General features: G+C 39.0%; 1 long non-coding RNA gene across 9 annotated transcripts in view; it reads right to left on the bottom strand.

Moving 5' to 3' along the window:
* LOC105497280 (uncharacterized) overlaps window positions 1–24094 on the bottom strand; it is a 326269-nt gene that overhangs the window by 124325 nt on the left and 177850 nt on the right. For all 9 annotated transcript variants that reach the window (XR_011606903.1, XR_003021607.2, XR_011606905.1 and 6 more), the window contains one exon: window positions 608–681. This is a non-coding gene — a long non-coding RNA (uncharacterized lncRNA). The remainder of the gene's footprint in view (window positions 1–607; window positions 682–24094) is intronic.

Raw genomic sequence — 24094 nt, 5'->3', positions numbered from 1 at the left:
TTAGTAAAATCTTATGAAAGAGCGAAGTTACATTGGAAAGGAAGTTCACAGTGAGTAGATTTCAAGCAGGAGCTTGGTGAGGCTACTGCCACAGAACTAGTTATAAGAAGGACTAAATATGACTGGAATAATTTGGAGATATGATGTCAATTAAACCATATTGTCACATGAAATTCCTTACATAATTGGAGATGTGAAAATTGGTTCCCTTTCCAATAAAGAAGCACTCTTGAGTAGAAATTAAAAACAAAGTCAAAAGATAAACACTCTTTACTGGTGCTTATTCCACTCTTGCCAAATGTTGTATAAATAATAAAAGGATATTAGTTTCAGATTATCAGCTTGCCAGAGGCACAGAGCAGCAAAAGTAAACATCAGGGGTAATGTGGTTTCCTTGATGATGTATGAATATAATAGCGAGGTGGTAATATGAAGAGAACCTATGAATAAAAGAATTTGATTTTTTTCTGGTTTCTGCCATTGGCGAATCCTTTGGCACAGGCAGTGTGAGACGTACCTTGATAAGTAGTGGGGATGATGCTTTACTGAATTAGTCTGGTGAAAAACAGACCATAATATCATAATTTACTTATCATTTGGGGCTTACCTCAATTTTAGAGTTCTTGACAGCTACAAAAACTCATCAGGTTAACTAAAAAATCAAATTATCACCTTGCTTCCCTGGAGAAGGAGAACAAGCACATTCATCATCATTTAGAATTTTTTTTAACAACATAGATTAACAGTAAAGTAGTATCTTACATCTTTAAAGTATTTTACACTCTCTTGGGTGCTTTCACTTGCAGTAGCTCTCTGACACGCAGAAGTCAGGAGAACCAAGAAGACTACCTTCCTAACTATGCAGTTTTATGAAGACCAGGATGAATTAACAGGAGACATGGTGAAGGCTGCATTCATAAAAAGCTCATATCACAGTTTCTGGTGTACTTGGGAAGGACTCACAGAATTAAAACACATTTGCTGCCTGACAAAAAAAAATACCAAAACTATTTGGCCCACCTATGCAATTGAAACTACAGTTTCTTCTCATTCACGAAAGCTGTATTTCCCTTTATTTTCCTTGCTCTCTGCCCTGCTCCTTTAAAAAAAAAAAACTCAAATGAGAGCGGTATCAGGAGCCTCTTGCGGCCACAGAAACACTCAAAGTGCCTGCACCAGTACAGACTTTGACAAACATCAAAGATGAGAGGAATAAAAAAAAATGAGAATTTTTTTTTCTTCATTTGGTCTTTGCTGAATCTTCAGTCATTTTAGGCGCATGACATTACTTATTTGTGTCAATTCTTACCTCTTTTCCCCCAACATTTTCCTTCCATAAGGCCTTCAAGTCTTTGCTCAAATCTTACCTTCTCAGGGACGTTATCTTTTGAAACTTGCACACATCCCTTAACATTGTGTGTGTGTGTGTTGGGGTGGGGGAGGGGGGACGTGATCCCTTGTCTCACCCTAAATTTTTTCATCACCTTCTAAGGTAGTATATAATTTTCATATTTATGTTTGTTGTTCATGATCCATCTCTCCTCACTAGAATGCAAGCTCCAAGAGGGCAGGGATCTTTGTTTAGCTCACTGATGAACACGCAAAGAAATATATGCTGAGTGGAAGAACAAACCAATGGTTTTCTTTTGTTTTTCTTATAGGTAACTCAATACTAACAAGCATCCCAACCAACTCTCATTTTAAACTTTTAGAAGATGGCCAGGGAAAAACGTTAACATGCATGTGCTGAACATCTTATTTTGCAGAGAGGAATAGAAGCATGTTTCAATAGAGATATGAAAAAGCTGCTGAAGGTCTAGCACAGAACTTACTAATAGTGTGTAACAAATTATTGGGCTTTAGAAATTCAATTTAGTTCTCAACATGTGCCACTTCACCACCTGCATACACATGAGTCACACCCATACCCGCTCTCTCTGCCAGCTCCACCTTTTATCCTCCCCCTCATTAGCCAACACCTAATTACATACTAATTGGCCCAGAGAACACAAGCTTGTTATTGCACTAAAAACACTCAGAGCTCCCCCACAGACAGATTCTCATGAAAACCAAATATAAAAGGAGTTGGCCCACTGCCTGGTTTTCATTAGGACTAAGCTAGATTCTTCTAGGTCCTGGCCATACAGATTAGTGTTTGTTTTCAGGCTTCTCCTAAGTCATAGTTTTCAGGGGCACATTTCAATACTCGGGACCAGCCAATGGGACCAACCAGATTTGAGTCTCTCATGTGGGCAGCAATTTCAGCCAGAAAGGACCTTTATATATGACCTGGATCGTTATATGAATGGTTCACTAGACAGAGACACCTGCAGCTCACCAGGAAGATTTCTTCATTAAGCTTACTATTTTTCCCCTTATGTGATCCCTGAACATCAAAGTGTTCAAACTGCAACTCTCTAAGATTAGATAAACTGACTCTATAAATATATTAGGAACATGAACATGTAGCTCTTTTCACTGAAATACATTTTTCTTCCCATGGAAAACACACCAAACCATTCCTGCCATCAAAACACAAATAAATGAGCTGCGACTAATGACAGAATATTAGGAGTCTGAGTGGAGATGCAGTTTTGTGAAACTGTGGGTTTCTTTTTTTTTTCCAACTAGCATCTGGTACTGTAATTACCAGTAAGGATAGGTTCAGACACCTGGAGGAGGAGACAAAAATATAGAACAGAGTGTCCACATTGGCTGCATACTGCTCTCCCACACTCCCCTAGTGTGGGCGAGGTGGGGGCGGCACCAGGGGGAAGATGCTTGCCATGTTCGGAAATGGAATGCCATATCAGGGCAGGAAGAATTAAGAACAAGGAGGGAAGAAACCCTTCAAGCTACATCTGTCTCCCAAAAGGAGCCACAGTCCAGCTCCAATTGCGTATATAAAAGAGATGAACAATTTTGGAGAGTCCACTGCAAATTGTTGTTGCTTTGCTTTGATGGTGTGAGGCAGGGGCTGAAATATGGATTCCCTACTTGGATAAGCTGAGATTCTGAGTATTATTTAATCAAACTTCACTGCAATGCAGAGATCTCTTAAACAATATCTGTGTCAGATTATTATTCTATCTCTGAACAACTCTAGTGGTGGGAAACCTACTTGATAATCCAGTCCTTTTGAAGAAAGGCTGCATTTATATATACTCCTTTAAGTATCACAGATACCACAACGAACAATTATATGAGTGTAACTGTACTTTACATTTAAAGTGTTTATGTTCTTTTTCATTTAAACCTCATGCTATAATTTCCACATTCTGAGTATTGTTAATATTGTTATTATTATTAAATGAATAAATAATTAACGTACAAAGGGTGGTATACAGCATCCAACACATGGTAAGGCCTCAATAACTATTAGTTGAGTGAATAAATCTTTTTAAAGCACAGTGCCAGTTTCATATGTGCTGGAAACTTATTTGGTGAATGTCTTGGCCCGGGTTCTTAGTTACAGACAATAAAACCCACTTTAGCATGTTTAAATGGAGATGAATTTATTAAAAGGCATAAACAGCGTAGAATCATTGAGAAGCCTGAAGAAGCAGACTCTTCGTTTCCAGGAAAGCCCCAAACCGCACCACACAATTGGATTCTTTTTTTTTTTTTTTTTTTTTTTTTGAGACGGAGTCTTGCTCTGTCGCCCAGGCTGGAATGCAGTGGCTGGATCTCAGCTCACTGCAAGCTCCGCCTCCCGGGTTTACGCCATTCTCCTGCCTCAGCCTCCGGAGTAGCTGGGACTACAGGCGCCCGCCACCGCGGTGTGCTGCTGCTGATCCAATGGTTCAGAGTGAGAGTCCTTGCTGCCTGCTCTGGAACCATGCCAAGTCTGCCAGGGTGTGCATGGCTGACTGAATGCCTTTCAGCTGTTTCTCTCCACTCGTAACTACATTTCAAATTAAAACTCTGCATGAGTGTGTCTGATTGGTAGACTCTAATTCAAATAAGGAACCTCCTCCACTGGAACCTTAGAAATAGACTTTTTAATGTTTCATCTGTCTAAACACATCGAGTGAGCTGAACACTCACATCATCTGCCACAGTGGGGTGGGAGCTGTGAGCAGGGACCTGAGCAATAGCTCATGAGGACAAAGGACTTGGGCAAACTGACTTCTTCCCAGGCCATCAGCAGTATCTGAGCAATCTGAGATGAATTACACAAATTCATAAGATTTGCAAACAGTATGAACTACTCCACCAACCTCTTCACCCTCTTGTTCTCCCAACATGATGAATGTGTGATTCATCATGATCTGATTCTGGCCTTCACTTCTGCCCATCCTTACCTACAAATTAATATCAACACCTGCTTGGAGTCCACTGAGCAAATAAATTGCCATTTCTTGCCTCTGCATCTTTATTTTTATTATCTCTTTGCTTTATTTCACTTTTTCTTTCTGTGGGTTTTCCTGACTCAGGGTCAAGTTTGGGCATTACCTCTACTAGAAAGCCTTCCTTAATTCTCCAATACTGGGTCAGTTGTCTCTGCTGTAGTATCAAGTACATTATCTTTGTAAAACTTATAATATTTAATTATCATCACTTTGTGGGTACATGTCTCTCTCATTGTATTGTGAGTTCCTTGAAGGACAGGTCCACAAATTATTCATCCTCATGTTGAAATATAGTATCTAATAGTATTCATCAGGGATGGATAACTCCTTTAACAAACAATACAAACATTTCAATGGCTTGATTCAGTAAATATTTATTGAATAAACATCTATTGCTTACTCACATTATAGTTCAATTTGAGTCAGTGGAGGCTATGCTCCACCCAGTCATTCAGGAATCCAGGCTATTTTTATTATTCAACTCTGCCATATTTCAGGCTCCTATTTTCTTCTCCTTTATAAAGAAAATAGAAAAAGAAAAAAACAAAGAATTGTGGCAGAGGTATACTACTTTTTAGGTGGTAGACCTGGAAGAGGTATATACGACTTCTGTGTATGTTCCTTTGACTAGAACTTAGTCTCTTGTTCCCACCTAACTGCCAGGGAGTTGGAAAATGAAGTCTAACTGTGAGGTCAGGGAGAAGAAGAAATGCCATTTAGTTAATACACAGGATTACTTATACCACAATACACATTTCTGGCCACCAAATGTCTTTCTTTCTCTTATAGGAGAGACAACTCAGAGTCCCATTCAATCACAGTGTACAGCTCAAAGATCAGAATCTCTTGGTGATGCTCAGTTCTCTCCACCATGATCCTAGAAGTTAAGAATTAGAAAGACAAATTTTCTGCAAGTGCCACCCCACTCCAATCTTATGCACCCAATATATAGTGGTACAACAAGAACAAAATAACTTCAATAATATCTCCCATTCGGAAAAGTGAAAAATAAAAGATGCAGCAGTTACTTATTCATAGCATATTAAAATACTTTAGGCCAGGGGGTGAGCAAATATTTTCCCCTCCCTCCCTCCTTTCTTCCCTTCTTCCTTTCCCTTCCTTCCTCCCTTCCTTCTTTCTTTCCCTCCCTCCCTCCCTCCCTCCCTCCCACCCTCCCTCCCTCTCTCCCTCCCTCCCTCCCTCCCTCCCTCCCTCCCTCCCTCCTTCCTTCCTTCCTTCCTTCCTTCCTTCCTTCCTTCCTTCCTTCCTTCCTTCCTTCCTTCCTTCCTTCCTTCCTTCCTTCCTTCCTCTCTTTTTCTTCTCTTTCTCTTTCTTTCTCCTTTTGAGATGAGACCTTGCCACGTTGCCCAGGCTGGTCTCGAACTTCTGGGCTCAAGCAATCCTCCCACCTCAGCCTCCCAAACAAATGCTTTCCTGAAGGACATTCAATTCCTATTTCCTAAAATGGCCAATATTTTAGGTTTGCAGGCTATATACTGCCCACTGTGCCTCAACTATTACTCAACTATGCCATTGTAGTTCAAAAGAAGCTGTAGAGAATACATAAAGCCCAGCTGTATTTCAATGAAGCTTTATTTATAAAAACAGTACACATGCACCTGGCCTGTAGTCTGCAGATCTATGCTTGAGACAAACATTCCGAAGTCTGTCTAACTTAGAGGTGGGGAGAGTTGCTTGATTAGGGCCTGATCTCCCTTTTTGGGAAGAATTCCAGTGTCTGTTTTTACTCCAGAGCATCTGGCTCAACACTAAGAGATTTTTTTGGTTTATTATTCTACTGGACCATATCTGAAATGGGAATTGAGGAATATGCACAGCTATCTCAACTGCTTCTAGCTACAGCAAGTGGAAAACATAAAGTTTGTTTTATAGTACAGACCATCAAAGACTCACGTTGTCTTTGGCAATATGATTATCTCAACAAATCAGTAGGCTTCTGATTTATTTGGTCCCAGTCAGTTCCACATGTAAATGACTACATAGATCTTTTCTAACCATAGCTGTAAAACATGCCTTATTTTTAAGTTTATTTTCCTCATGTCTTTCTCAGTTTAATAAATTACCTTAATATCATCTAAACCAATGATTAGGAAGACCACACTAGTGCTGTACAGTAGGGTTTACTGTAGTGTTGATCAACTGACAATGTTTCCTGCTGCCTTGTTGGTCAAGATCTTTTAATTTTTTATCTTACTAACTGGGATCTGAAGCAATCAACTGTTCTAACTCTAGGATGCTTCATATTTCTGGATTCTGTATGCCCTTTCATTTCTGCTTAAAAATCAGACACTGAAAACCAATGATAATAAAAATATAGTGATACTTTAATGCTAATCACTTCCCCTAGAGCAACAGATTCAATAGGTATATGGATTATTAATAATTTCCTAGGGCTGCCATAACAAAGTATCACAAATTGGGTGACTTACAACAATAGAAATTTATTGTCTCAGAGTTATGGGGCTAGAAGTCTGAAATCAAGTTGTTGGCAGGGTTGGTTTCTAGTGCAAGGGTCTGAGGGAAAGTCTGTCCCATGCTTCTCTCCTGGCTACTGGTGGTGATTGGCAATCCTTCATGTCTCTTTGGCTGTTGATGCATCACTCCAACCTTTACTTCTGTCTTTGCATCATCTTCCCTCTGTGTGTATGTATCTCTGTCTGTGTCCAGATTTCCCTCTGCTTATAAGGAGAGTAATGTTGGAATAAGGCTTACTCAAATAATCCCTTTTTAACTTGAGTACAGCTGCAAAGATCCTATTTCAAAATAAGGTCACATGTACTGGGGATTAAAACTTCAAGATACTGGCCTGGTGTGGTGGCTCACACCTGTAATCACAGCACTTTGGGAGGCCGAGGTGGGCAGATCACGAGGTCAGGAAATCAAGACCATCCTGGCCAACATGGTGAAACCCCATCTCTACTAAAAATACAAAAAATTCAGCCGGGGGGGTGGCAGGTGCCTGTAGTCCCAGCTACTTGGGAGGCTGAGGCAGGAGAATCACTTGAACCCGGGAGGCAGAGGTTGCAGTGAGCCGAGATCACACCACTGTGCTCCAGCTTGGTGACAAAGCAAGACTCTGTCTTGGAAGCATATCATCTGCTTTCCAAGTTATTGCAGGTGACAATTTTTTTTGTTTGTTTTTTGTGAGACAGAGTCTCTCTCTTTTGCCCAGGCAGTAGTGCAGTGGCATGATCTCAGCTCACTGAAACCTCTGCCTCCCAGGTTCAAGCGATTCTCTCGTGCCTTAGCCTCACGAGTAGCTGGGACTACAAGCGTGCACCACCACACCAAGATAATTTTTGTATTTTTTTGTAGCGGTGGGGCTTCACCATGTTGGCCAGGCTGGTCTTGAACTCCTGGCCTCAAGTGATCTGCTTGCCTTGGCCTCCCAAAGTGCCAGGATTACAGGTATGAGCCACTGTGTATGGCTGCAGGTGATAGTTTTACCAAATGTTTCCGACACTGCATGAATTGTCAACATTCCAACCTCCAGTATCATTTTCCTTACCATGCACTATCTGACTGCTAAGTCAATTTCACATATTTTAGGTTTTGTTTTGGCAGCATCCTTTTCAAGCAATGAATATCCGTCTTATCAAGCAAGATAGGTTGACCGCGCAACAATGCCAAAATTTCTGCAGTTAACCCAATAAAAGTTTATTTCTCACTCACACTACATCCATTGTGGACCAGTGGGATACTCTGCTCCACACAGTCATTAGGGAATCCAGGATCCACATATCAGGTAGCTTTGCATCCTCTGTTCATGCTCCTCTGCTTTCAGAGGGTGGAGAGAGAAAAGTATGGAGGAACGAAGGTTGGAAAGTAAAGCATGCCACTCCCACTGGTATTTGACCAGTCAAAATGAGTTACACATCCCAAACTAGCTGCAGGCAAGACTCAGAAATGTGAATAAATTGTGTGCCCAGGAGGGAAAGAAAGAGAGCTTGGTAAACACACAGCCTTGCATTTGCCCCAAGTACTTTGAAAATATCTGAAATATGCTTTTGAACAAATTATTTTAAATAAATGAGTTTCAACAGGCTCAAGTCAGTTCCCAACATTTGTTAATATTTATAGCATCTCATCTGAAGGGATAAGGTGGTGTATGCTATCAAGACTTCTGGCTGGCCCTGGCACCTTGTTTGTATCTTGAGTCCAGCTGTGAATCTGGGAGAGGCCTGACAGTCTTTTCTGACCCCATAGTTAAGCAATAGCTGGGAATGAGAATTCCTCATATCTTAGCTGAAGTTTGAGGTAAAATTCTAAACAAATGAAGATGGATATGAAGAAATGTAAAAGACATGAATAAACCAAAGCCAGAAAGAAATTAGGAAAAGATATTAGGTATTAGATAGAAAGCTTCAGTTCAGTTCTAGAATTCTACTTATCTACATCTATTCGCCCATCCGTCATAGGATGACTTTCAGATTGCTCTAATAATAGTCCACTTCCCACCTAAATTTTCATTGGTTTTAAGTCTGGGTAGCGACAAAAATGCAAGTTAATAACTATTTTCCAGCTGAGCTGGAATGGTCAACTATTTTCATCGTTATGGTTGCTAGATATTTTCCTCTAAGAGTCTCATCTTTTGTTAGTCTACCTTTCATGGGGCCAAATTTCAGATAGGTATCTTGTTACCTTGTCTCATTAAGCCTTATTTCCAAGCCTCCTATGACAAGATGTCTGTCAGAATTCCTCATATGACATGGTATCTGTACCCTTCTTCCTGTCACTCTCCTAGGAATATGCTTTAATTTTTAAACTTCCTCCTAAAATTTTGAATCTGGAAATAAATTCAGGTCCCTGTATGTGGCTGGACTATGGCAGAATATTATAGGAGTGTTGTTTTTCTTTGTATACAACACCACTTTTCATTGTTTTGACCCCACCCTCGTATACAATTTCTAAAAAAAATTTGTTGTTTGGGACTCCTAATAACATTGGTCATCAAAAACTTGGAGATTTAAAGCTTTGCCTCAGTGCTGGTATCATAATGGACATTAGGAAAACATCATTCCTATGCTTTGCCTGTCCAAAGCGAAGGCTGCAAAATTTGTAGTACATACCACAAAGAATGTCTGGTTCTCCTTTTATCTTAACTCAATATCTCTCCGTTTGCTACTTTCTCAGCTTTTTGTCCTACAAATGCATTAATGCATTAGTTAACATGCAATATTTTCTACTATTATAGCTGATTCTTTTGAAAAGGAAAATTTCTATTGTTCTATTTCAAGAATGAGATATCCCTTCAAATCTCTCATTAATAACTCTTTGTTTATATTTTCTCAGGGTGTTAAAAGTTTCAGTGTTTTACTTATCTATATATCTATATATGATCTATCTATACCTTGTACATTGCTTTCTCTGGTTTTCTAGAAATTAGTTTTGATTTATTACTATTTCCTTAGAATGACTGGGCTTATTTTTCTAGTATATCTTTAGTCTTCCATGCTGCTGTTTTGTGTTTTTTCAGAGACATTGTTTAACCGCTATAGAAATATGTGAAGTTTGAAATCCTCTTGATTAAAACCAGTGATTAAAATAATAAATCTGACATTTGTAACTTGTACTATATCCTTCCCTTGACTGGAAAAATTAATGAAAACCTTTTCTGTACTTGACTGGCAATTTCTTTAGTTGAGGGTTTCAAGATTACAGAAATGACACTTTGTCTTTATATATGTATCATGCAGTCAGTGATCACTAAGACCTGGCAGTAGGTTTGATGGATTTCAACAGACTATCCAGGGAGTCAGAAACACTTCTTGTTGCACTTCACATCACCACCACTGTATCCAGATAGTCACCTGTTGCTGGAACTGGTAAAAGCATTCTTCTAGCTTCACTGTAAATGTACTTTAGCTTTGTGAAATATGAAATACAGGCCGGGCGCGGTGGCTCAAGCCTGTAATCCCAGCACTTTGGGAGGCCGAGACGGGCGGATCATGAGTTCAGGAGATCGAGACCATCCTGGCTAACACGGTGAAACCCCGTCTCTACTAAAATACAAAAAAAATTAGCCGGGCGAGGTGGCGGGCGCCTGTACTCCCAGCTACTCGGGAGGCTGAGGCAGGAGAATGGCGTGAACCCGGGAGGTGGGGCTTGCAGTGAGCTGAGATCCGGCCACTGCACTCCAGCTTGGGCAACAGAGCTAGACTCCGTCTCAAAAAAAAAAAAAAAAAAAAAAAAAAAAGAAATATGAAATACATTTTTTTTCACAAAGTCCAAAGCCACTTTCTATGAAAAGAACCTTGGCTTCTTTTTAAAAATATATATATTTCTGGAGATACAATTTACATACCATTAAAATATCCATGTAAGCATATAATTCAGTGGTTTTTAGTATATTCACAGAGTTATACAACCATCAGCACATTCTGATTTTAGAAAATTTTCATAAGCCTGAAAAGTCACCAAGGAAGAAAGGAATTATAGTCTGGGAAACATTGTTATGGATACATTATTCTCTGCTCCTCCCTGATAAATATAACAATAAATCTGGAAAACAGAACAAGGAGCAACCAAGGGAAAACTTTGAAAGGTGGTAAGAGAATGACAAACTAATTAGAAACCCTAGGACTGGAAGAACAACACAGCAGTATAGTGAACTATTCCTTCTACCTTCACTCAACTGCAGAAAGTGACCAAGACCAGGCAATTTCCACAAAAGGCAGCCCAGGGAGGCTTATTCCTCTCCCTAGATAGAATGCTTATACCTCCAACAATACCATGTGAGCGCAGCACCACTGGTAAGTAGAATCAACTGCCCTGCAAATAACAAGAGGCCAAGGGAAGTGCCCTCCTTTCACACCTGACCTGAGACTACTCCCCTGCTGAGAGAAACTGAGATGTCCTTGTGGCACTAGCAAAAGAGACCCTGCCACAACAAGCAACCTGACTTTGCACCTGTGAACCTGAGATTCCTATTCCCTACCCAGAGACACCTGGGATGACCAGGCCCTATCACACTACTACAACAAGCCCCTGTCCTGGGAGGCATCTTCATCACCACAGTCCCAGGAATCCTCCTTCAACACCCACATTGCCTCCCAATTCTGCAACGAAGCACATCTAGCAGCCTGACCTAGGGAAACACTTTCCATCCCCTCAGAGAGCATTAGAAGGTACAAATAGGAACCATGGCAACAGATAAACAAAGCAGACCGAAATAACATTGCAATGGCTCTGAGAAGCAAACTTATTGGAACTACAGTCCATGAAGTAGGCCAGGATCTGCATGCTAAACCTAAATGTGCTGATTTCTTGCTAAAATAGAGCATTTCAGTAGAACTTAGAGTTTACTAGCATAAGAGACAAAATATCCAGAATGCAATTGACAACCAAACATAATGAAGAATCAAGGAAATCACAACTTGAGAGCAGAGAGATAATGAATGCCAGCACTTAAGTAACTCACACATTGAAATTATCTGGCAAGGATTCTAAAACAATTATAATAAAAATGTTTCAACAATCAATTATAAATTCTCTTGAAACAAATGAAAAAATAGAAAATTGTAGCAAAGAAAGTGAAGGTATAAAAGAGAAACATGGTAAATACAGAACTAAAACATACAACAGAAAATTTAAAACTTACTAGATGGACTTAATAGTAGACTAGCGATAACAAAACATAGAATAAGTGAACTTGAAGATAGAATGATAAAATTTACCCAGTCTGAACAACAGAGAAAAAATATACTACACCAAAACAATAAAACAGAAAATAGAACCTCAGGAGCCTATTAACACAATAACCAAAGATCCAACATTTGTATCATTGGAACCCTAGAAGGAAAGGCAAGGGAAGGAGACAGACTGAAAGAAACTTTGAATAAATGATGCCTTAAAGTTTTCCAAATTGGTGAAAGACATGAATCCACAGATTCAAGAAGTTGAGTGAACCACAAATAATATAAATCCAAATAAATTAATACTAAGATATGCCATAATTAAACTTCTGAAAACTTAAGACAAAGATAAATCTTGAAAGCAGGCACAGAGAAATGACACATTACATACATGGGGATACCAATTTGAATGACAGTGAGTTTATTTTTGAAATCATGGTGGTCAGAGGAAGTGGCACAACATTTTTCATGTGTTGAAAGAGAGGAACTGTCAACTGCAAAGTCTAAACTCAGTGAAATTATTCTTCAGGAATAAAAAGGAACTGAAAACATTCCCAGAGAAAGTAAAGTTAAAAGAATTTGTTACTAGCAAACATTCTCTTAAGAAACTGAATGTGGTAGCTCATGTCTGTAATCCCAGCATTTTGGGAGGCTGAGGCAGGCAGATCAGTGAGGTCAGGAGTTTGAGACCAGTCTGGGCAACATGATGAAACCCTGTCTCTACAAAAAATTTAAAATTAGCTGGGTGTGGTGGTGCACACCTGCAGTCCCAGCTAATCAGGAGGATAAAGTGGATCACTTGAGCCTGGGAAATTGAGGCTACAGTGAACTGTGATCATGCCACTGCACTCCAGGCTGGGCAACAGAGTAAGACCCTGTCTCAAAAAAATAAAAAAAAAAAAGATTGGCAAATGAAAGTTACTCAAACAAAAAGGAAATCATAAAAGAAACAAGCTTGGAGCATCAGAAAGGAAGAAAAATAACAGACAGCAGACATATGGGTATATTTTTCCTCATGAACTTTCTAAACAATATTTGAGGGTAGAAGCAAAAATTATAGCAACTTTTAATATTCAAAACAATGATATTTAAAGTAGAAATGGTAAATGAACCTAAATGCACATAAAATTTCCACATTTCACTTGAAGTAATAAAATGTTGATACCATTAGATTGTAAATAAGTCACTGTTACAGGCTGAATTGTGCTTCCCCAAAATTTATGTGTTGAAGTCCTAACCCCCAGTACTTCAAAATGTGGCTGTGTTGGGAGATAGGGCTGTTAAAGAGGGAATTAGAGTAAAATGAGGTCATATGTATGGGCTGTAATCCAATATGACCAGTGTCTTTATAAGAAGAGGAGATTAAGACACAGATGTGTGTGCACATGGAGAAAAGACCAGGTGAGACACAGCAAGAAGGCAGCCAGCTGCAAGTCAAAGAGGCCTCAGAAAAAAAAACAAACTTGCTGACACCTTGATCATAGACTTCTAGCCTCCAGAACTGTGAGAAAATACATTTTGGTTGTTTAAGTTACCCATTCTGTAATATGTTGTTATGGTAGCCCCAGCTTGGTAATTCAGTCATATATGCATTTAAAAAAATATTCAGAGTAACCACTAAGAAAACTATAGGAGATACACTCAAAACCACTATAAAGAAATAGAAATTATTTTTTCAAAAAGTTCAATTAATATTCAGGTAGACAAGTAAAAAGAAATACAAGAATAAGACTTAGGGGAAATAAACAGAAAATAAGTAATAAAATGGCAAATGTAGGCACTAAGTATCAGTAATTGCTGTAAGGTAAATGGTGTAATTTACCATCAAAAGGCAGATATATGTAGAGTGGACATAATGAAAAAGCCAACAATATGATGTTTATAAGAAATTAACTTCAAATTCAACAACATAGGTAGATTGAAAGTAAAAGGATGGAAAAAGATATTTAATGCAACCATTATTTTGAAAAGGGACATGTAGCCATATTGATATCAGATAAATTAAATTTCACAGCAAAGGAAATTATTAAATAAAAGTGGGACAACTTGTAATGATAAAAGAAACAGTCTACCAAGAAGACATAAGGGTTTAAGTGTTTATGTACCAAGAAACAGTGTCAGGATGTATGAAGCAAAAGCTGATAGAGCTGAAAGGAGAAATGGACAAATCAACAGTCCTCAATGAGGATTTTGACATTTCCTTTTCAGCAACAGATAGAACTATTAGACAGAAAATCCACAAGAATATAGAAAATCTAACCCATGCAGTCAACCAACAGGGTCTATTTGATTTACATAGCACACTTTACCCACCAATAGCAGAATCACACATTTTAATACACCCATGGAATATTTACTAACATAGATTATATCCAGGACCATGAAACAAACCTCAGTGAATTTAAAAGAATTGAAATTATAGCGTATACACTCTTTGATCATAATATAATTAAGCTAGAAAGACAATAGGAAAATCTCTCAACACATGGAACTTAACAACACATTCTGAACAACTGATGGATCAAAGAAAAAGTCTCAAAGAAAATTAAAAACCCATAGAAGTGAATGAAAATGAAATGCAATATATCAAAACATGTGGCATATAGCTAAAGCTGTGCTGAGGGTGGGTGGGATTTAAGGCACTAAAACTTGCATTGGAAATGAGGAAATTTCTCAAATCCATAATCTAGGCTCTTACCAATGAAAATAGAAAAGCTAGAATAAAATGAACCCAAAGCAATTTGGAAGTAAATAATAAGGATTAAAAAAAAAAAACAGAAATCAATGATTAGCACCCTCTGAAGCCATGGCCCGAGCTGTACCTTGGCCCCTTTTAGCCATTGGTAGAGCACCTGGGATGCAGGCCACCAAGTCCCTAGTCTGCACACAGCAGGGGGTGCCCTGGGTCCAGACCACGAAACCATTTTGTTCTCCTAGGCCCTGGGCCCATGATGAGAGGGACTGCCACAAAGGTCTCTGATATGCCCTGGAGACATTTTCCCTATTGTTTTGGCAATTAATATTTGGCTCCTTATTACCTATGCAAACTTCTGCAACCAGTATGAGTTTCTCCTCAGAAAATGGGTTTTTCTTTTCTATTGTGTTGTAAGGCTGCACATTTTTCAAACTTTTATGCCGTTTCCCTTTTAAAACTGAATGCTTTTAACAGCACCCAAGTCACATCTTGAATACTTTGCTGCTTAGAAATTTCTTCTGCCAGATACCCTAAATCATCTCCCTCAAGTTCAAAGTTCCACAAATCTCTAGGGTGCAGCAAAATGCCACTAGTCTCTGATAAAACATGGCAAGAGTCACCTTTACTCCAGATCCCACCAAGTTCCTCATCTCCACCTGAGACCATATGAGCCTAGATTTCATTGTCCATACCATTATCAGCATTATTGATTAAAGCCATTCAACAAGTCTCTAGGAAGTTCCACACTTCCCCACATTCTTCTGTCTTGTTCTGAGCCCTTCAAACTGTTTCAACCTCTGCCTGTTACCCAGTTCCAAAGTTACTTCCACATTTTTGGTTATCTTTACAGCAGCACCCCACTCTACTGGTACCAATTTACTGTATTAGTCTATTTTTACACTGATGATAAAGACATACCTGAGACTGGGTAATTTATAAAGAAAAAGAGGTTTAATGGACTCACCATTCCATGTTGCTGGGGAGGCCTCACAATCATGGTGGAAGGTGAAAAACATAGTCTTACATGGTGGCAGGCAAGAGAGAATGAGCCAAGCAAAAGGGAAATGCCTTATAAAATCAATCCAATAAAGGACATCTATAAAAATCTCATAGTATCATAATTGTGAGTAATATTTTTCTTATAAGATCAGGATGACAAGATGTCTGCTTCCATCACTAGTATTCAACATTTTAATGAAGTTTCTAGCCAGGGCAATTACAAAAAGAAAAAGAAAAAAAGAAACAAAGGACATCAAGTTCAGAAGTGATGTAGTAAAAATTATGTCTATTTGAAGATGGTATGATTTTTTTGTATAGAAAATCCTAAGGAATTCACTAAAAGCTATTAGAGCTAATAAATGAGTTCAGAAATGTTGCAGGACATACCATCAACCTACAAAAATCAATCATATTTCTATACCTTAGCAGTTAATAATCCAAAAATGAAACTGAGAAAATAATTATATTTGCAATAGCATCTCAAACTATAAAATACTTTGCATGAATTTAGTGACATAAGTACAATATTTGTACACTGAATACCACAAAAATTCATGGAAAGAAATCACTTATGACTGTAAAGACGGCAATACTCTTCAAATTGATCTGCTGATTTGATAAAATCCTTATCAAAATATCAGCTGGTATTTTTGCAAAAATTGACAAGCTGATCCTAAAGTTCATATGGAAATACAAACCATCTTGAAAGAGATGCCAAACCATCTTGAAAATGAAAATCTTTTTTTTAAAAATTTATTATTTATTATTATTATACTTTAAGTTCTAGGGTACATGTGCATAACGTGCAGGTTTGTTACATATGTATACTTGTGCTATGTTGCTGTGCTGCACCCATCAACTCGTCAGCACCCATCAACTCATCATTTACATCAGGTATAACTCCCAATGCAATCCCTGCCCCCTCCCCCTTCCCCATGATAGGCCCCGGTGTGTGATGTTCCCCTTCCCGAGTCCAAGTGATCTCATTGTTCAGTTCCCACCTATGAGTGAGAACATGCAGTGCTTGGTTTTCTGTTCTTGTGATAGTTTGCTAAGAATGATGGTTTCCAGCTGCATCCATGTCCCTACAAAGGACACAAACTCATCCTTTTTTATAGCTGCATAGTATTCCATGGTGTATATGTGCCACATTTTCTTAATCCAGTCTGTCACTGATGGACATTTGGGTTGATTCCAAGTCTTTGCTATTGTGAATAGTGCCACAATAAACATACGTGTGCATGTGTCTTTATAGCAGCATAATTTATAATCCTTTGGGTATATACCGAGTAATGGGATGGCTGGGTCATATGGTACATCTAGTTTAAAAAAAAAAAAAAAAAAAAAAAGAATCTCTGGCAAAAAAGAATCTCCTGATAAAAACCATGTGTTGAAAAGAAAACAAAAACAGACTGGGAGTCTATGTTTTCACTCTGGGTTTGTGGACTAATACTTTATCTTGATCTATTTTATGTATGAAGCCCCTATATTGCTATGTTTACCTAAAAAGAGTTTGGCCTGATTTTTGAAAAGTATAAGATTAGATCATGCAACTGCACATAATCATATATTTCATATGTGTATGTGTGTATTCACAGGAGCATGTGCAAATATTCAACATTCAAACATGTATGTGTATCTGTAGATATACAAATAAATAGATATGTATAAAAAAAAGAAAATGAAAATCAAAGTGGGAGAACTCAAAATTATTATTATTAATAGTTGCACCTAGATTCTGTTATTTGAATGCACAATGTGTTTCAAAACAAATTGTGAATTATTGAATATTTAGGATGTCTTCACTTTTTTGCATAATGCAATAATATTTTTATAAATTTTTATGCAGATCTTTGATACCTTAGAATAAGATTTGTAGAGTTGAATTACCAGGGGAAAACATATGAATTACTTGCAGGTTTTGAGACATAAGCCCAAAAGGCTTTTAGTAAAGTTCTGAAAATATAATAGCCTTATCAGCATGCTTGACAATTTCCTCAATTTAAGAACACGTTATTGGGGGTGGAGCAAGATGGCCAAATAGGAACAGCTCCAGTCTCCAGCTCCCAGTGCAAGTGACACAGAAGATGGGTGATTTCTGCATTTTCAACTGAGGTACTGGGTTCATCTTACTAGGGAGTGCCGGACAATCCATGCTGGTCAGCTGCTGCAGCCCGACCAGTGAGAGCTGAAGCAGGGCGAGGCATCACCTCACCTGGGAAGCTCAAGGGGGAAGGGAATCCCTTTTCCTAGCCAGGGGAACTGAGACACACAACACCTGGAAAATTGGGTAACTCCCACCCCACTACTGCACTTTACCAAGGGTCTTAGCAAAGGGCACACTAGGAGATTATATCCCACACCTGGCCGGCAGGGTCCCACGCCTGCAGAGCCTCCCTCATTGCTAGCACAGCAGTCTGCGATCTAACTGCAAGGCAGCAGCAAGGCTGGGGGAGGGGTGCCTGCCATTGCTGAGGCTTAAGTAGGTAAACAAAGCCGCTGGGAGCTAGAACTGGGTGGAGCCCACAGCAGATCAAGGAGGCCTGCCTGTCTCTGTAGACTCCACCTCTGGGGACAGGGCACAACTAAACAAAGAAAGAAAGAAAAAAAAAAAGCAGCAGAAACCTCTGCAGACGCAAACGACCCTGTCTGACAGCTTTGAAGAGAGCAGTGGATTTCACAACATGGAGGTTGAGATCTGAGAATGGACAGACTGCCTGCTAAAGTGGGTCCCTGACCCCTGAGTAGCCTAACTGGGAGACATCCCCCACTGGGGCAGAGCGACACCCCACACCTCACACAGCGGGGTATACCCCTGAGACGAAGCTTCCAAAGCAAGAATCAGACAGGTACACTTGCTGTTCAGCAATATTCTATCTTCTGCAGCCTCTGCTGCTGATACCCAGGCAAACAGGGTCTGGAGTGGACCTCAAGCAATCTCCAACAGACCTACAGCTGAGGGTCCTGACTGTTAGAAGGAAAACTAACAAACAGGAAGGACACCCACACCAAAACCCCATCAGTACGTCACCATCATCAAAGACCAGAGGCAGATAAAACCACAAAGATGGGGAGAAAGCAGGGCAGAAAAGCTGGAAATTCAAAATCAAGAGCGCATCCCCCCTTCCAAAGGAACGCAGCTCATTGCCAGCAACGGATCAAAGCTGGACGGAGAATGAATGACTTTGACGAGATGAGAGAAGAAGGCTTCAGTCCATCAAACTTCTCAGAGCTAAAGGAGGAATTACGTACCCAGTGCAAAGAAACTAAAAATCTTGAAAAAAGATTGGAAGAATGGATAACTAGAATAATCAATGCAGAGAAGGCCATAAACGAACTGACAGAGATAAAAACCATGACACGAGAACTATGTGACAAATGCACAAGCTTCAGTAACCGACTCGATCAACTGGAAGAAAGAGTATCAGCGATTGAGGATCAAATGAATGAAATGAAGCGAGAAGAGAAATCTAAAGAAAAAAGAGGAAAAAGAAATGAACAAAGCCTTCAAGAAGTATGGGATTATGTGAAAAGACCAAATCTACATCTGATTGGGGTGCCTGAGGGGGAAAATGGAACCAAGTTGGAAAACACTCTTCAAGATATTGTCCAGGAGAACTTCCCCAACCTAGTAAGGCAAGCCAACATTCAAATTCAGGAAATACAGAGAACGCCACAAAGATACTCCTCGAGAAGAGCAATTCCAAGACACATAATTGTCAGATTCACCAAAGTTGAAATGAAGGAAAAACTGTTAAGGGCAGCCAGAGAGAAAGGTCGGGTTACCCACAAAGGGAAGCCCATCAGACTAACAGCAGATCTCTCGGCAGAAACTCTCCAAGCCAGAAGAGAGTGGGGGCCAATATTCAACATTCTTAAAGAAAAGAATTTTAAACCCAGAATTTCACATCTAGCCAAACTAAGTTTCATAAGTGAAGGAGAAATAAAATCCTTTACAGATAAGCAAATGCTTAGAGATTTTGTCACCACCAGGCCTGCCTTACAAGAGACCCTGAAGGAAGCACTAAACATGGAAAGGAACAACATGCAATGGTACCAGCCATTGCAAAAACATGCCAAAATGTAAAGACCATCGATGCCAGGAAGAAACTGCATCAACTAATGAGCAAAATAACCAGTTAATATCATAATGACAGGATCAAGTTCACACATAACAATCTTAACCTTAAATGTAAATGGACTAAATGGTCCAATTAAAAGACACAGATTGGCAAACTGGATAAAGAGTCAAGACCCATCAGTTTGCTATATTCAGGAGACCCATCTCACACGCAGAGACACACATAGACTCAAAATAAAGGGATGGAGGAATATCTACCAAGCAAATGGAGAACAAAAAAAAGCAGGGGTTGCAATCCTAGTCTCTGATAAAACAGACTTTAAACCATCAAAGATCAAAAGACACAAAGAAGGCCATTACATAATGGTAAAGGGATCAATTCAACAGGAAGAGCTAACTATCCTATTTATATATGCACCCAATACAGGAGCACCCAGATTCATAAAGCAAGTCCTTAGAGACTTACAAAGAGACTTAGACTCCCATACAATAATAATGGGAGACTTCAACACTCCACTGTCAACATTAGACAGATCAACGAGTCAGAAAGTTAACAAGGATATCCAGGAATTGAACTCATCTCTGCAGCAAGCAGACCTAATAGACATCTATAGAACTCTCCACCCTAAATCAACAGAATATACATTCTTCTCAGCACCACATCGCACTTATTCCAAAATTGATCACATAATTGGAAGTATAGCACTCCTCAGCAAACATACAAGAACAGAAATTATAACAAACTGTCTCTCAGACTACAGTGCAATCAAACAAGAGCTCAGGACTAAGAAACTCAACCAAAACCGCTCAACTACATGGAAACTGAACAACCTGCTCCTGAATGACTACTGGGTACATAACAAAATGAAGGCAGAAATAAAGATGTTCTTTGAAACCAATGAGAACAAAGAAACAACATACCAGAATCTCTGGGGCACATTTAAAGCAGTGTGTAGACGGAAATTTATAGCACTAAATGCACACAAGAGAAAGCTGGAAAGATTTAAAATTGACACCCTAACATCACAATTAAAAGAACTAGAGAAGCAAGAGCAAACACATTCAAAAGCTAGCAGAAGGCAAAAAATAACTAAGATCAGAGCAGAACTGAAGGAGATAGAGACACAAAAAAACCCTCTAAAAAGTCAACGAATCCAGGAGTTGGTTTTTTGAAAGATCAACAAAATTGATAGACCGCTAGCAAGACTAATAAAGAAGAAAGAGAGAAGAATCAAATAGACGCAATAAAAAATGATAAAGGGGATATCACAACCGACCCCACAGAAATACAAACTACCATCAGAGAATACTATAAACACCTCTACACAAATAAACTAGAAAATCTAGAAGAAATGGATAATTTCCTGGACACTTACACTCTCCCAAGACTAAACCAGGAAGAATTTGAATCCTTGAATAGACCAATAACATGCTCCTTAATGAAGGCAATAATGAATAGCCTACCAACCAAAAAAAGTCTAGGACCAGATGGATTCACAGCTGAATTATACCAGAGATACAAGGAGGAGCTGATACCATTCCTTCTGAAACTATTCCAATCAATAGAAAAAGAGGGAATCCTCCCTAACTCATTTTACGAGGCCAACACCATCCTGATACCAAAGACTGGCAGAGACACAACAAAAAAAGAGAATTTTAGACCAATATCCCTGATGAACATCGATGCAAAAATCCTCAATAAAATACTGGCAAACCAAATCCAGCAGCACATCACAAAGTTTATCCACTATGATCAAGTGGGCTTCATCCCTGGGATGCAAGGCTGGTTCAACATATGCAAATCAATAAAAGTAATCCAGCATATAAACAGAACCAAAGACAAAAACCACATGATTATCTCAATAGATGCAGAAAAGGCCTTTGACAAAATTCAACAGCCCTTCATGCTAAAAACTCTCAATGAATTCAGTATTGATGGAATGTATCTCAAAATCATTTGAGCTATTTATGACAAACTCACAGCCAATATCATACTGAATGGGCAGAAATTGGAAGGATTCCCTTTGAAAACTGGCACAAGGCAAGGATGCCCTCTCTCACCACTCCTATTCAACATAGTGTTGTAAGTTCTGGCTAGGGCAATCAGGCAAGAGAAAGAAATCAAGGGTATTCAGTTAGGAAAAGAAGAAATCAAATTGTCCCTGTTTGCAGATTGTATATTTAGAAAACCCCATCATCTCTGCCCAAAATCTCCTTAAGCTGATAAGAAACTTCAGCAAAGTCTCAGGATACAAAATCAATGTGCAAAAATCACAAGCATTCTTATACACCAGTAACAGACAAACAGTCAAATCATGAATGAACTTCCATTCACAATTGCTTCAAAGAGAATAAAATACCTAGGAATCCAACTTACAAGGGATATAAAGGACCTCTTCAAGGAGAACTACAAACCACTGCTCAGTGAAATAAAAGAGGACACGAACAAATGGAAGAACATACCATGCTCATGGATAGGAAGAATCAATATCGTGAAAATGGCCATACTGCCCAACGTAATTTATTGATTCAATGCCATTCCCATTAAGCTACCAGTGATTTTCTTCACAGAATTGGAAAAAACTACTTTAAAGTTCATATGGAACCAAAAAAGAGCCCGCATCTCCAAGACAATCCTAAGCCAAAAGAACAAAGCTGGAGGCATCATGCTACCTGACTTCAAACTATACTACAAGGCTACAGTAACCAAAACAGCATGGTACTGGTACCAAAACAGAGATATAGACCAATGGAGCAGAACAGAGTCCTCAGAAATAATACCACACATCTACAGCCATCTGATCTTTGACAAACCTGAGAGAAACAAGGAATGGGGAAAGGATTCCCTATTTAATAAATGGTGCTGGGAAAATTGGCTAGCCATAAGTAGAAAGCTGAAACTGGATCCTTTCCTTACTCCTTATTCGAAAATTAATTCAAGATGGATTAGAGACTTAAATGTTAGACCTAATACCATAAAAACCCTAGAAGAAAACCTAGGTAATACTATTCAGGACATAGGCATGGGCAAGGACTTCATGTCTAAAACACCAAAAGCAACGGCAACAAAAGCCAAAATTGATAAATGGGATCTAATTAAACCAAAGAGCTTCTGCACAGCAAAAGAAACTAGCATCAAAGTGAACAGGCAACCTACAGAATGCGAGAAAATTTTTGCAATCTACTCATCTGACAAAGGGCTAATACCCAGAACCTACAAAGAACTCAAATTTACAAGAAAAAAACAAACAACCCCATCAAAAAGTGGGCAAAGGATATGAACAGACATTTCTCAAAAGAAGACATGCATACAGCCAACAGACACATGAAAAAATGCTCGTCATCACTGGTCATCAGAGAAATGCAAATCAAAACCACAATGAGATACCATCTTACACCAGTTAGAATGGCAATCATTAAAAAGTCAGGAAACAACAGGTGCTGGAGAGGATGTGGAGAAACAGAAACACTTTTCCACTGTTGGTGGGATTGTAAACTAGTTCAACCATTAGGGAAAACAGTATGGTGATTCCTCAAGGATCTAGCACTAGAAGTACCTTATGACCCAGCCATCCCATTACTGGGTATATACCCAAAGAATTAAAAATCATGCTGCTATAAAGACACATGCACACGTATGTTCACTGCGGCACTATTCACAATAACAAAGACTTGGAATCAACCCAAATGTCCATCAGTGGCAGACTGGATTAAGAAAATGTGGCACATATACACTATGCAGCCATAAAAAAGGATGAGTTTATGTCCTTTGTAGGGACATGACTGCAGCTGGGAACCATCATTCTCAGCAAACTATAGCAAGAACAGAAAACCAAACACCGCATGTTCTCACTCATAGGTGGGAACTGAACAATGAGATCACTTGGACATGGGAAGGGGAACATCACATACCGGGGCCTATTATGGGGAGGGCGGGGGAGGGATTGCATTGGGCGTTATACCTGATGTAAATGACGAGTTGATGGGTGCTGACGAGTTAATGAGTGCAGCACACCAACATGGCACAAGTATACATATGTAACAAACCTTCACGTTATGCACATGTGCCCTAGAACTTAAAGTATAATAATAAAAAAATTTTTAAAAAAGAACATGTTAGATATTATAATATTGCAATGTTTCCTAAAATGTAGTTGTTACCTATTGTTTTTAACTTGCTGTTTTTGTTAATGAGTTGAAAGTACCATTTTCCATTATTTGTTGACCTTTTGTATTTCTTATTTAAAAAGTTTGGTCCTATTATTTACCTGTTCTGTTTGAGAACTTACCATTTTTAACAAAATATTATTGT

Source organism: Macaca nemestrina, chromosome 8 (genome assembly GCF_043159975.1).
Source record: "Macaca nemestrina isolate mMacNem1 chromosome 8, mMacNem.hap1, whole genome shotgun sequence".
In the NCBI taxonomy this organism is placed as follows: domain Eukaryota; kingdom Metazoa; phylum Chordata; class Mammalia; order Primates; family Cercopithecidae; genus Macaca; species Macaca nemestrina.
The sequence above is the reverse complement of the archived record's forward strand: the minus strand, read 5'-3'. Positions and strand labels throughout refer to the sequence as shown.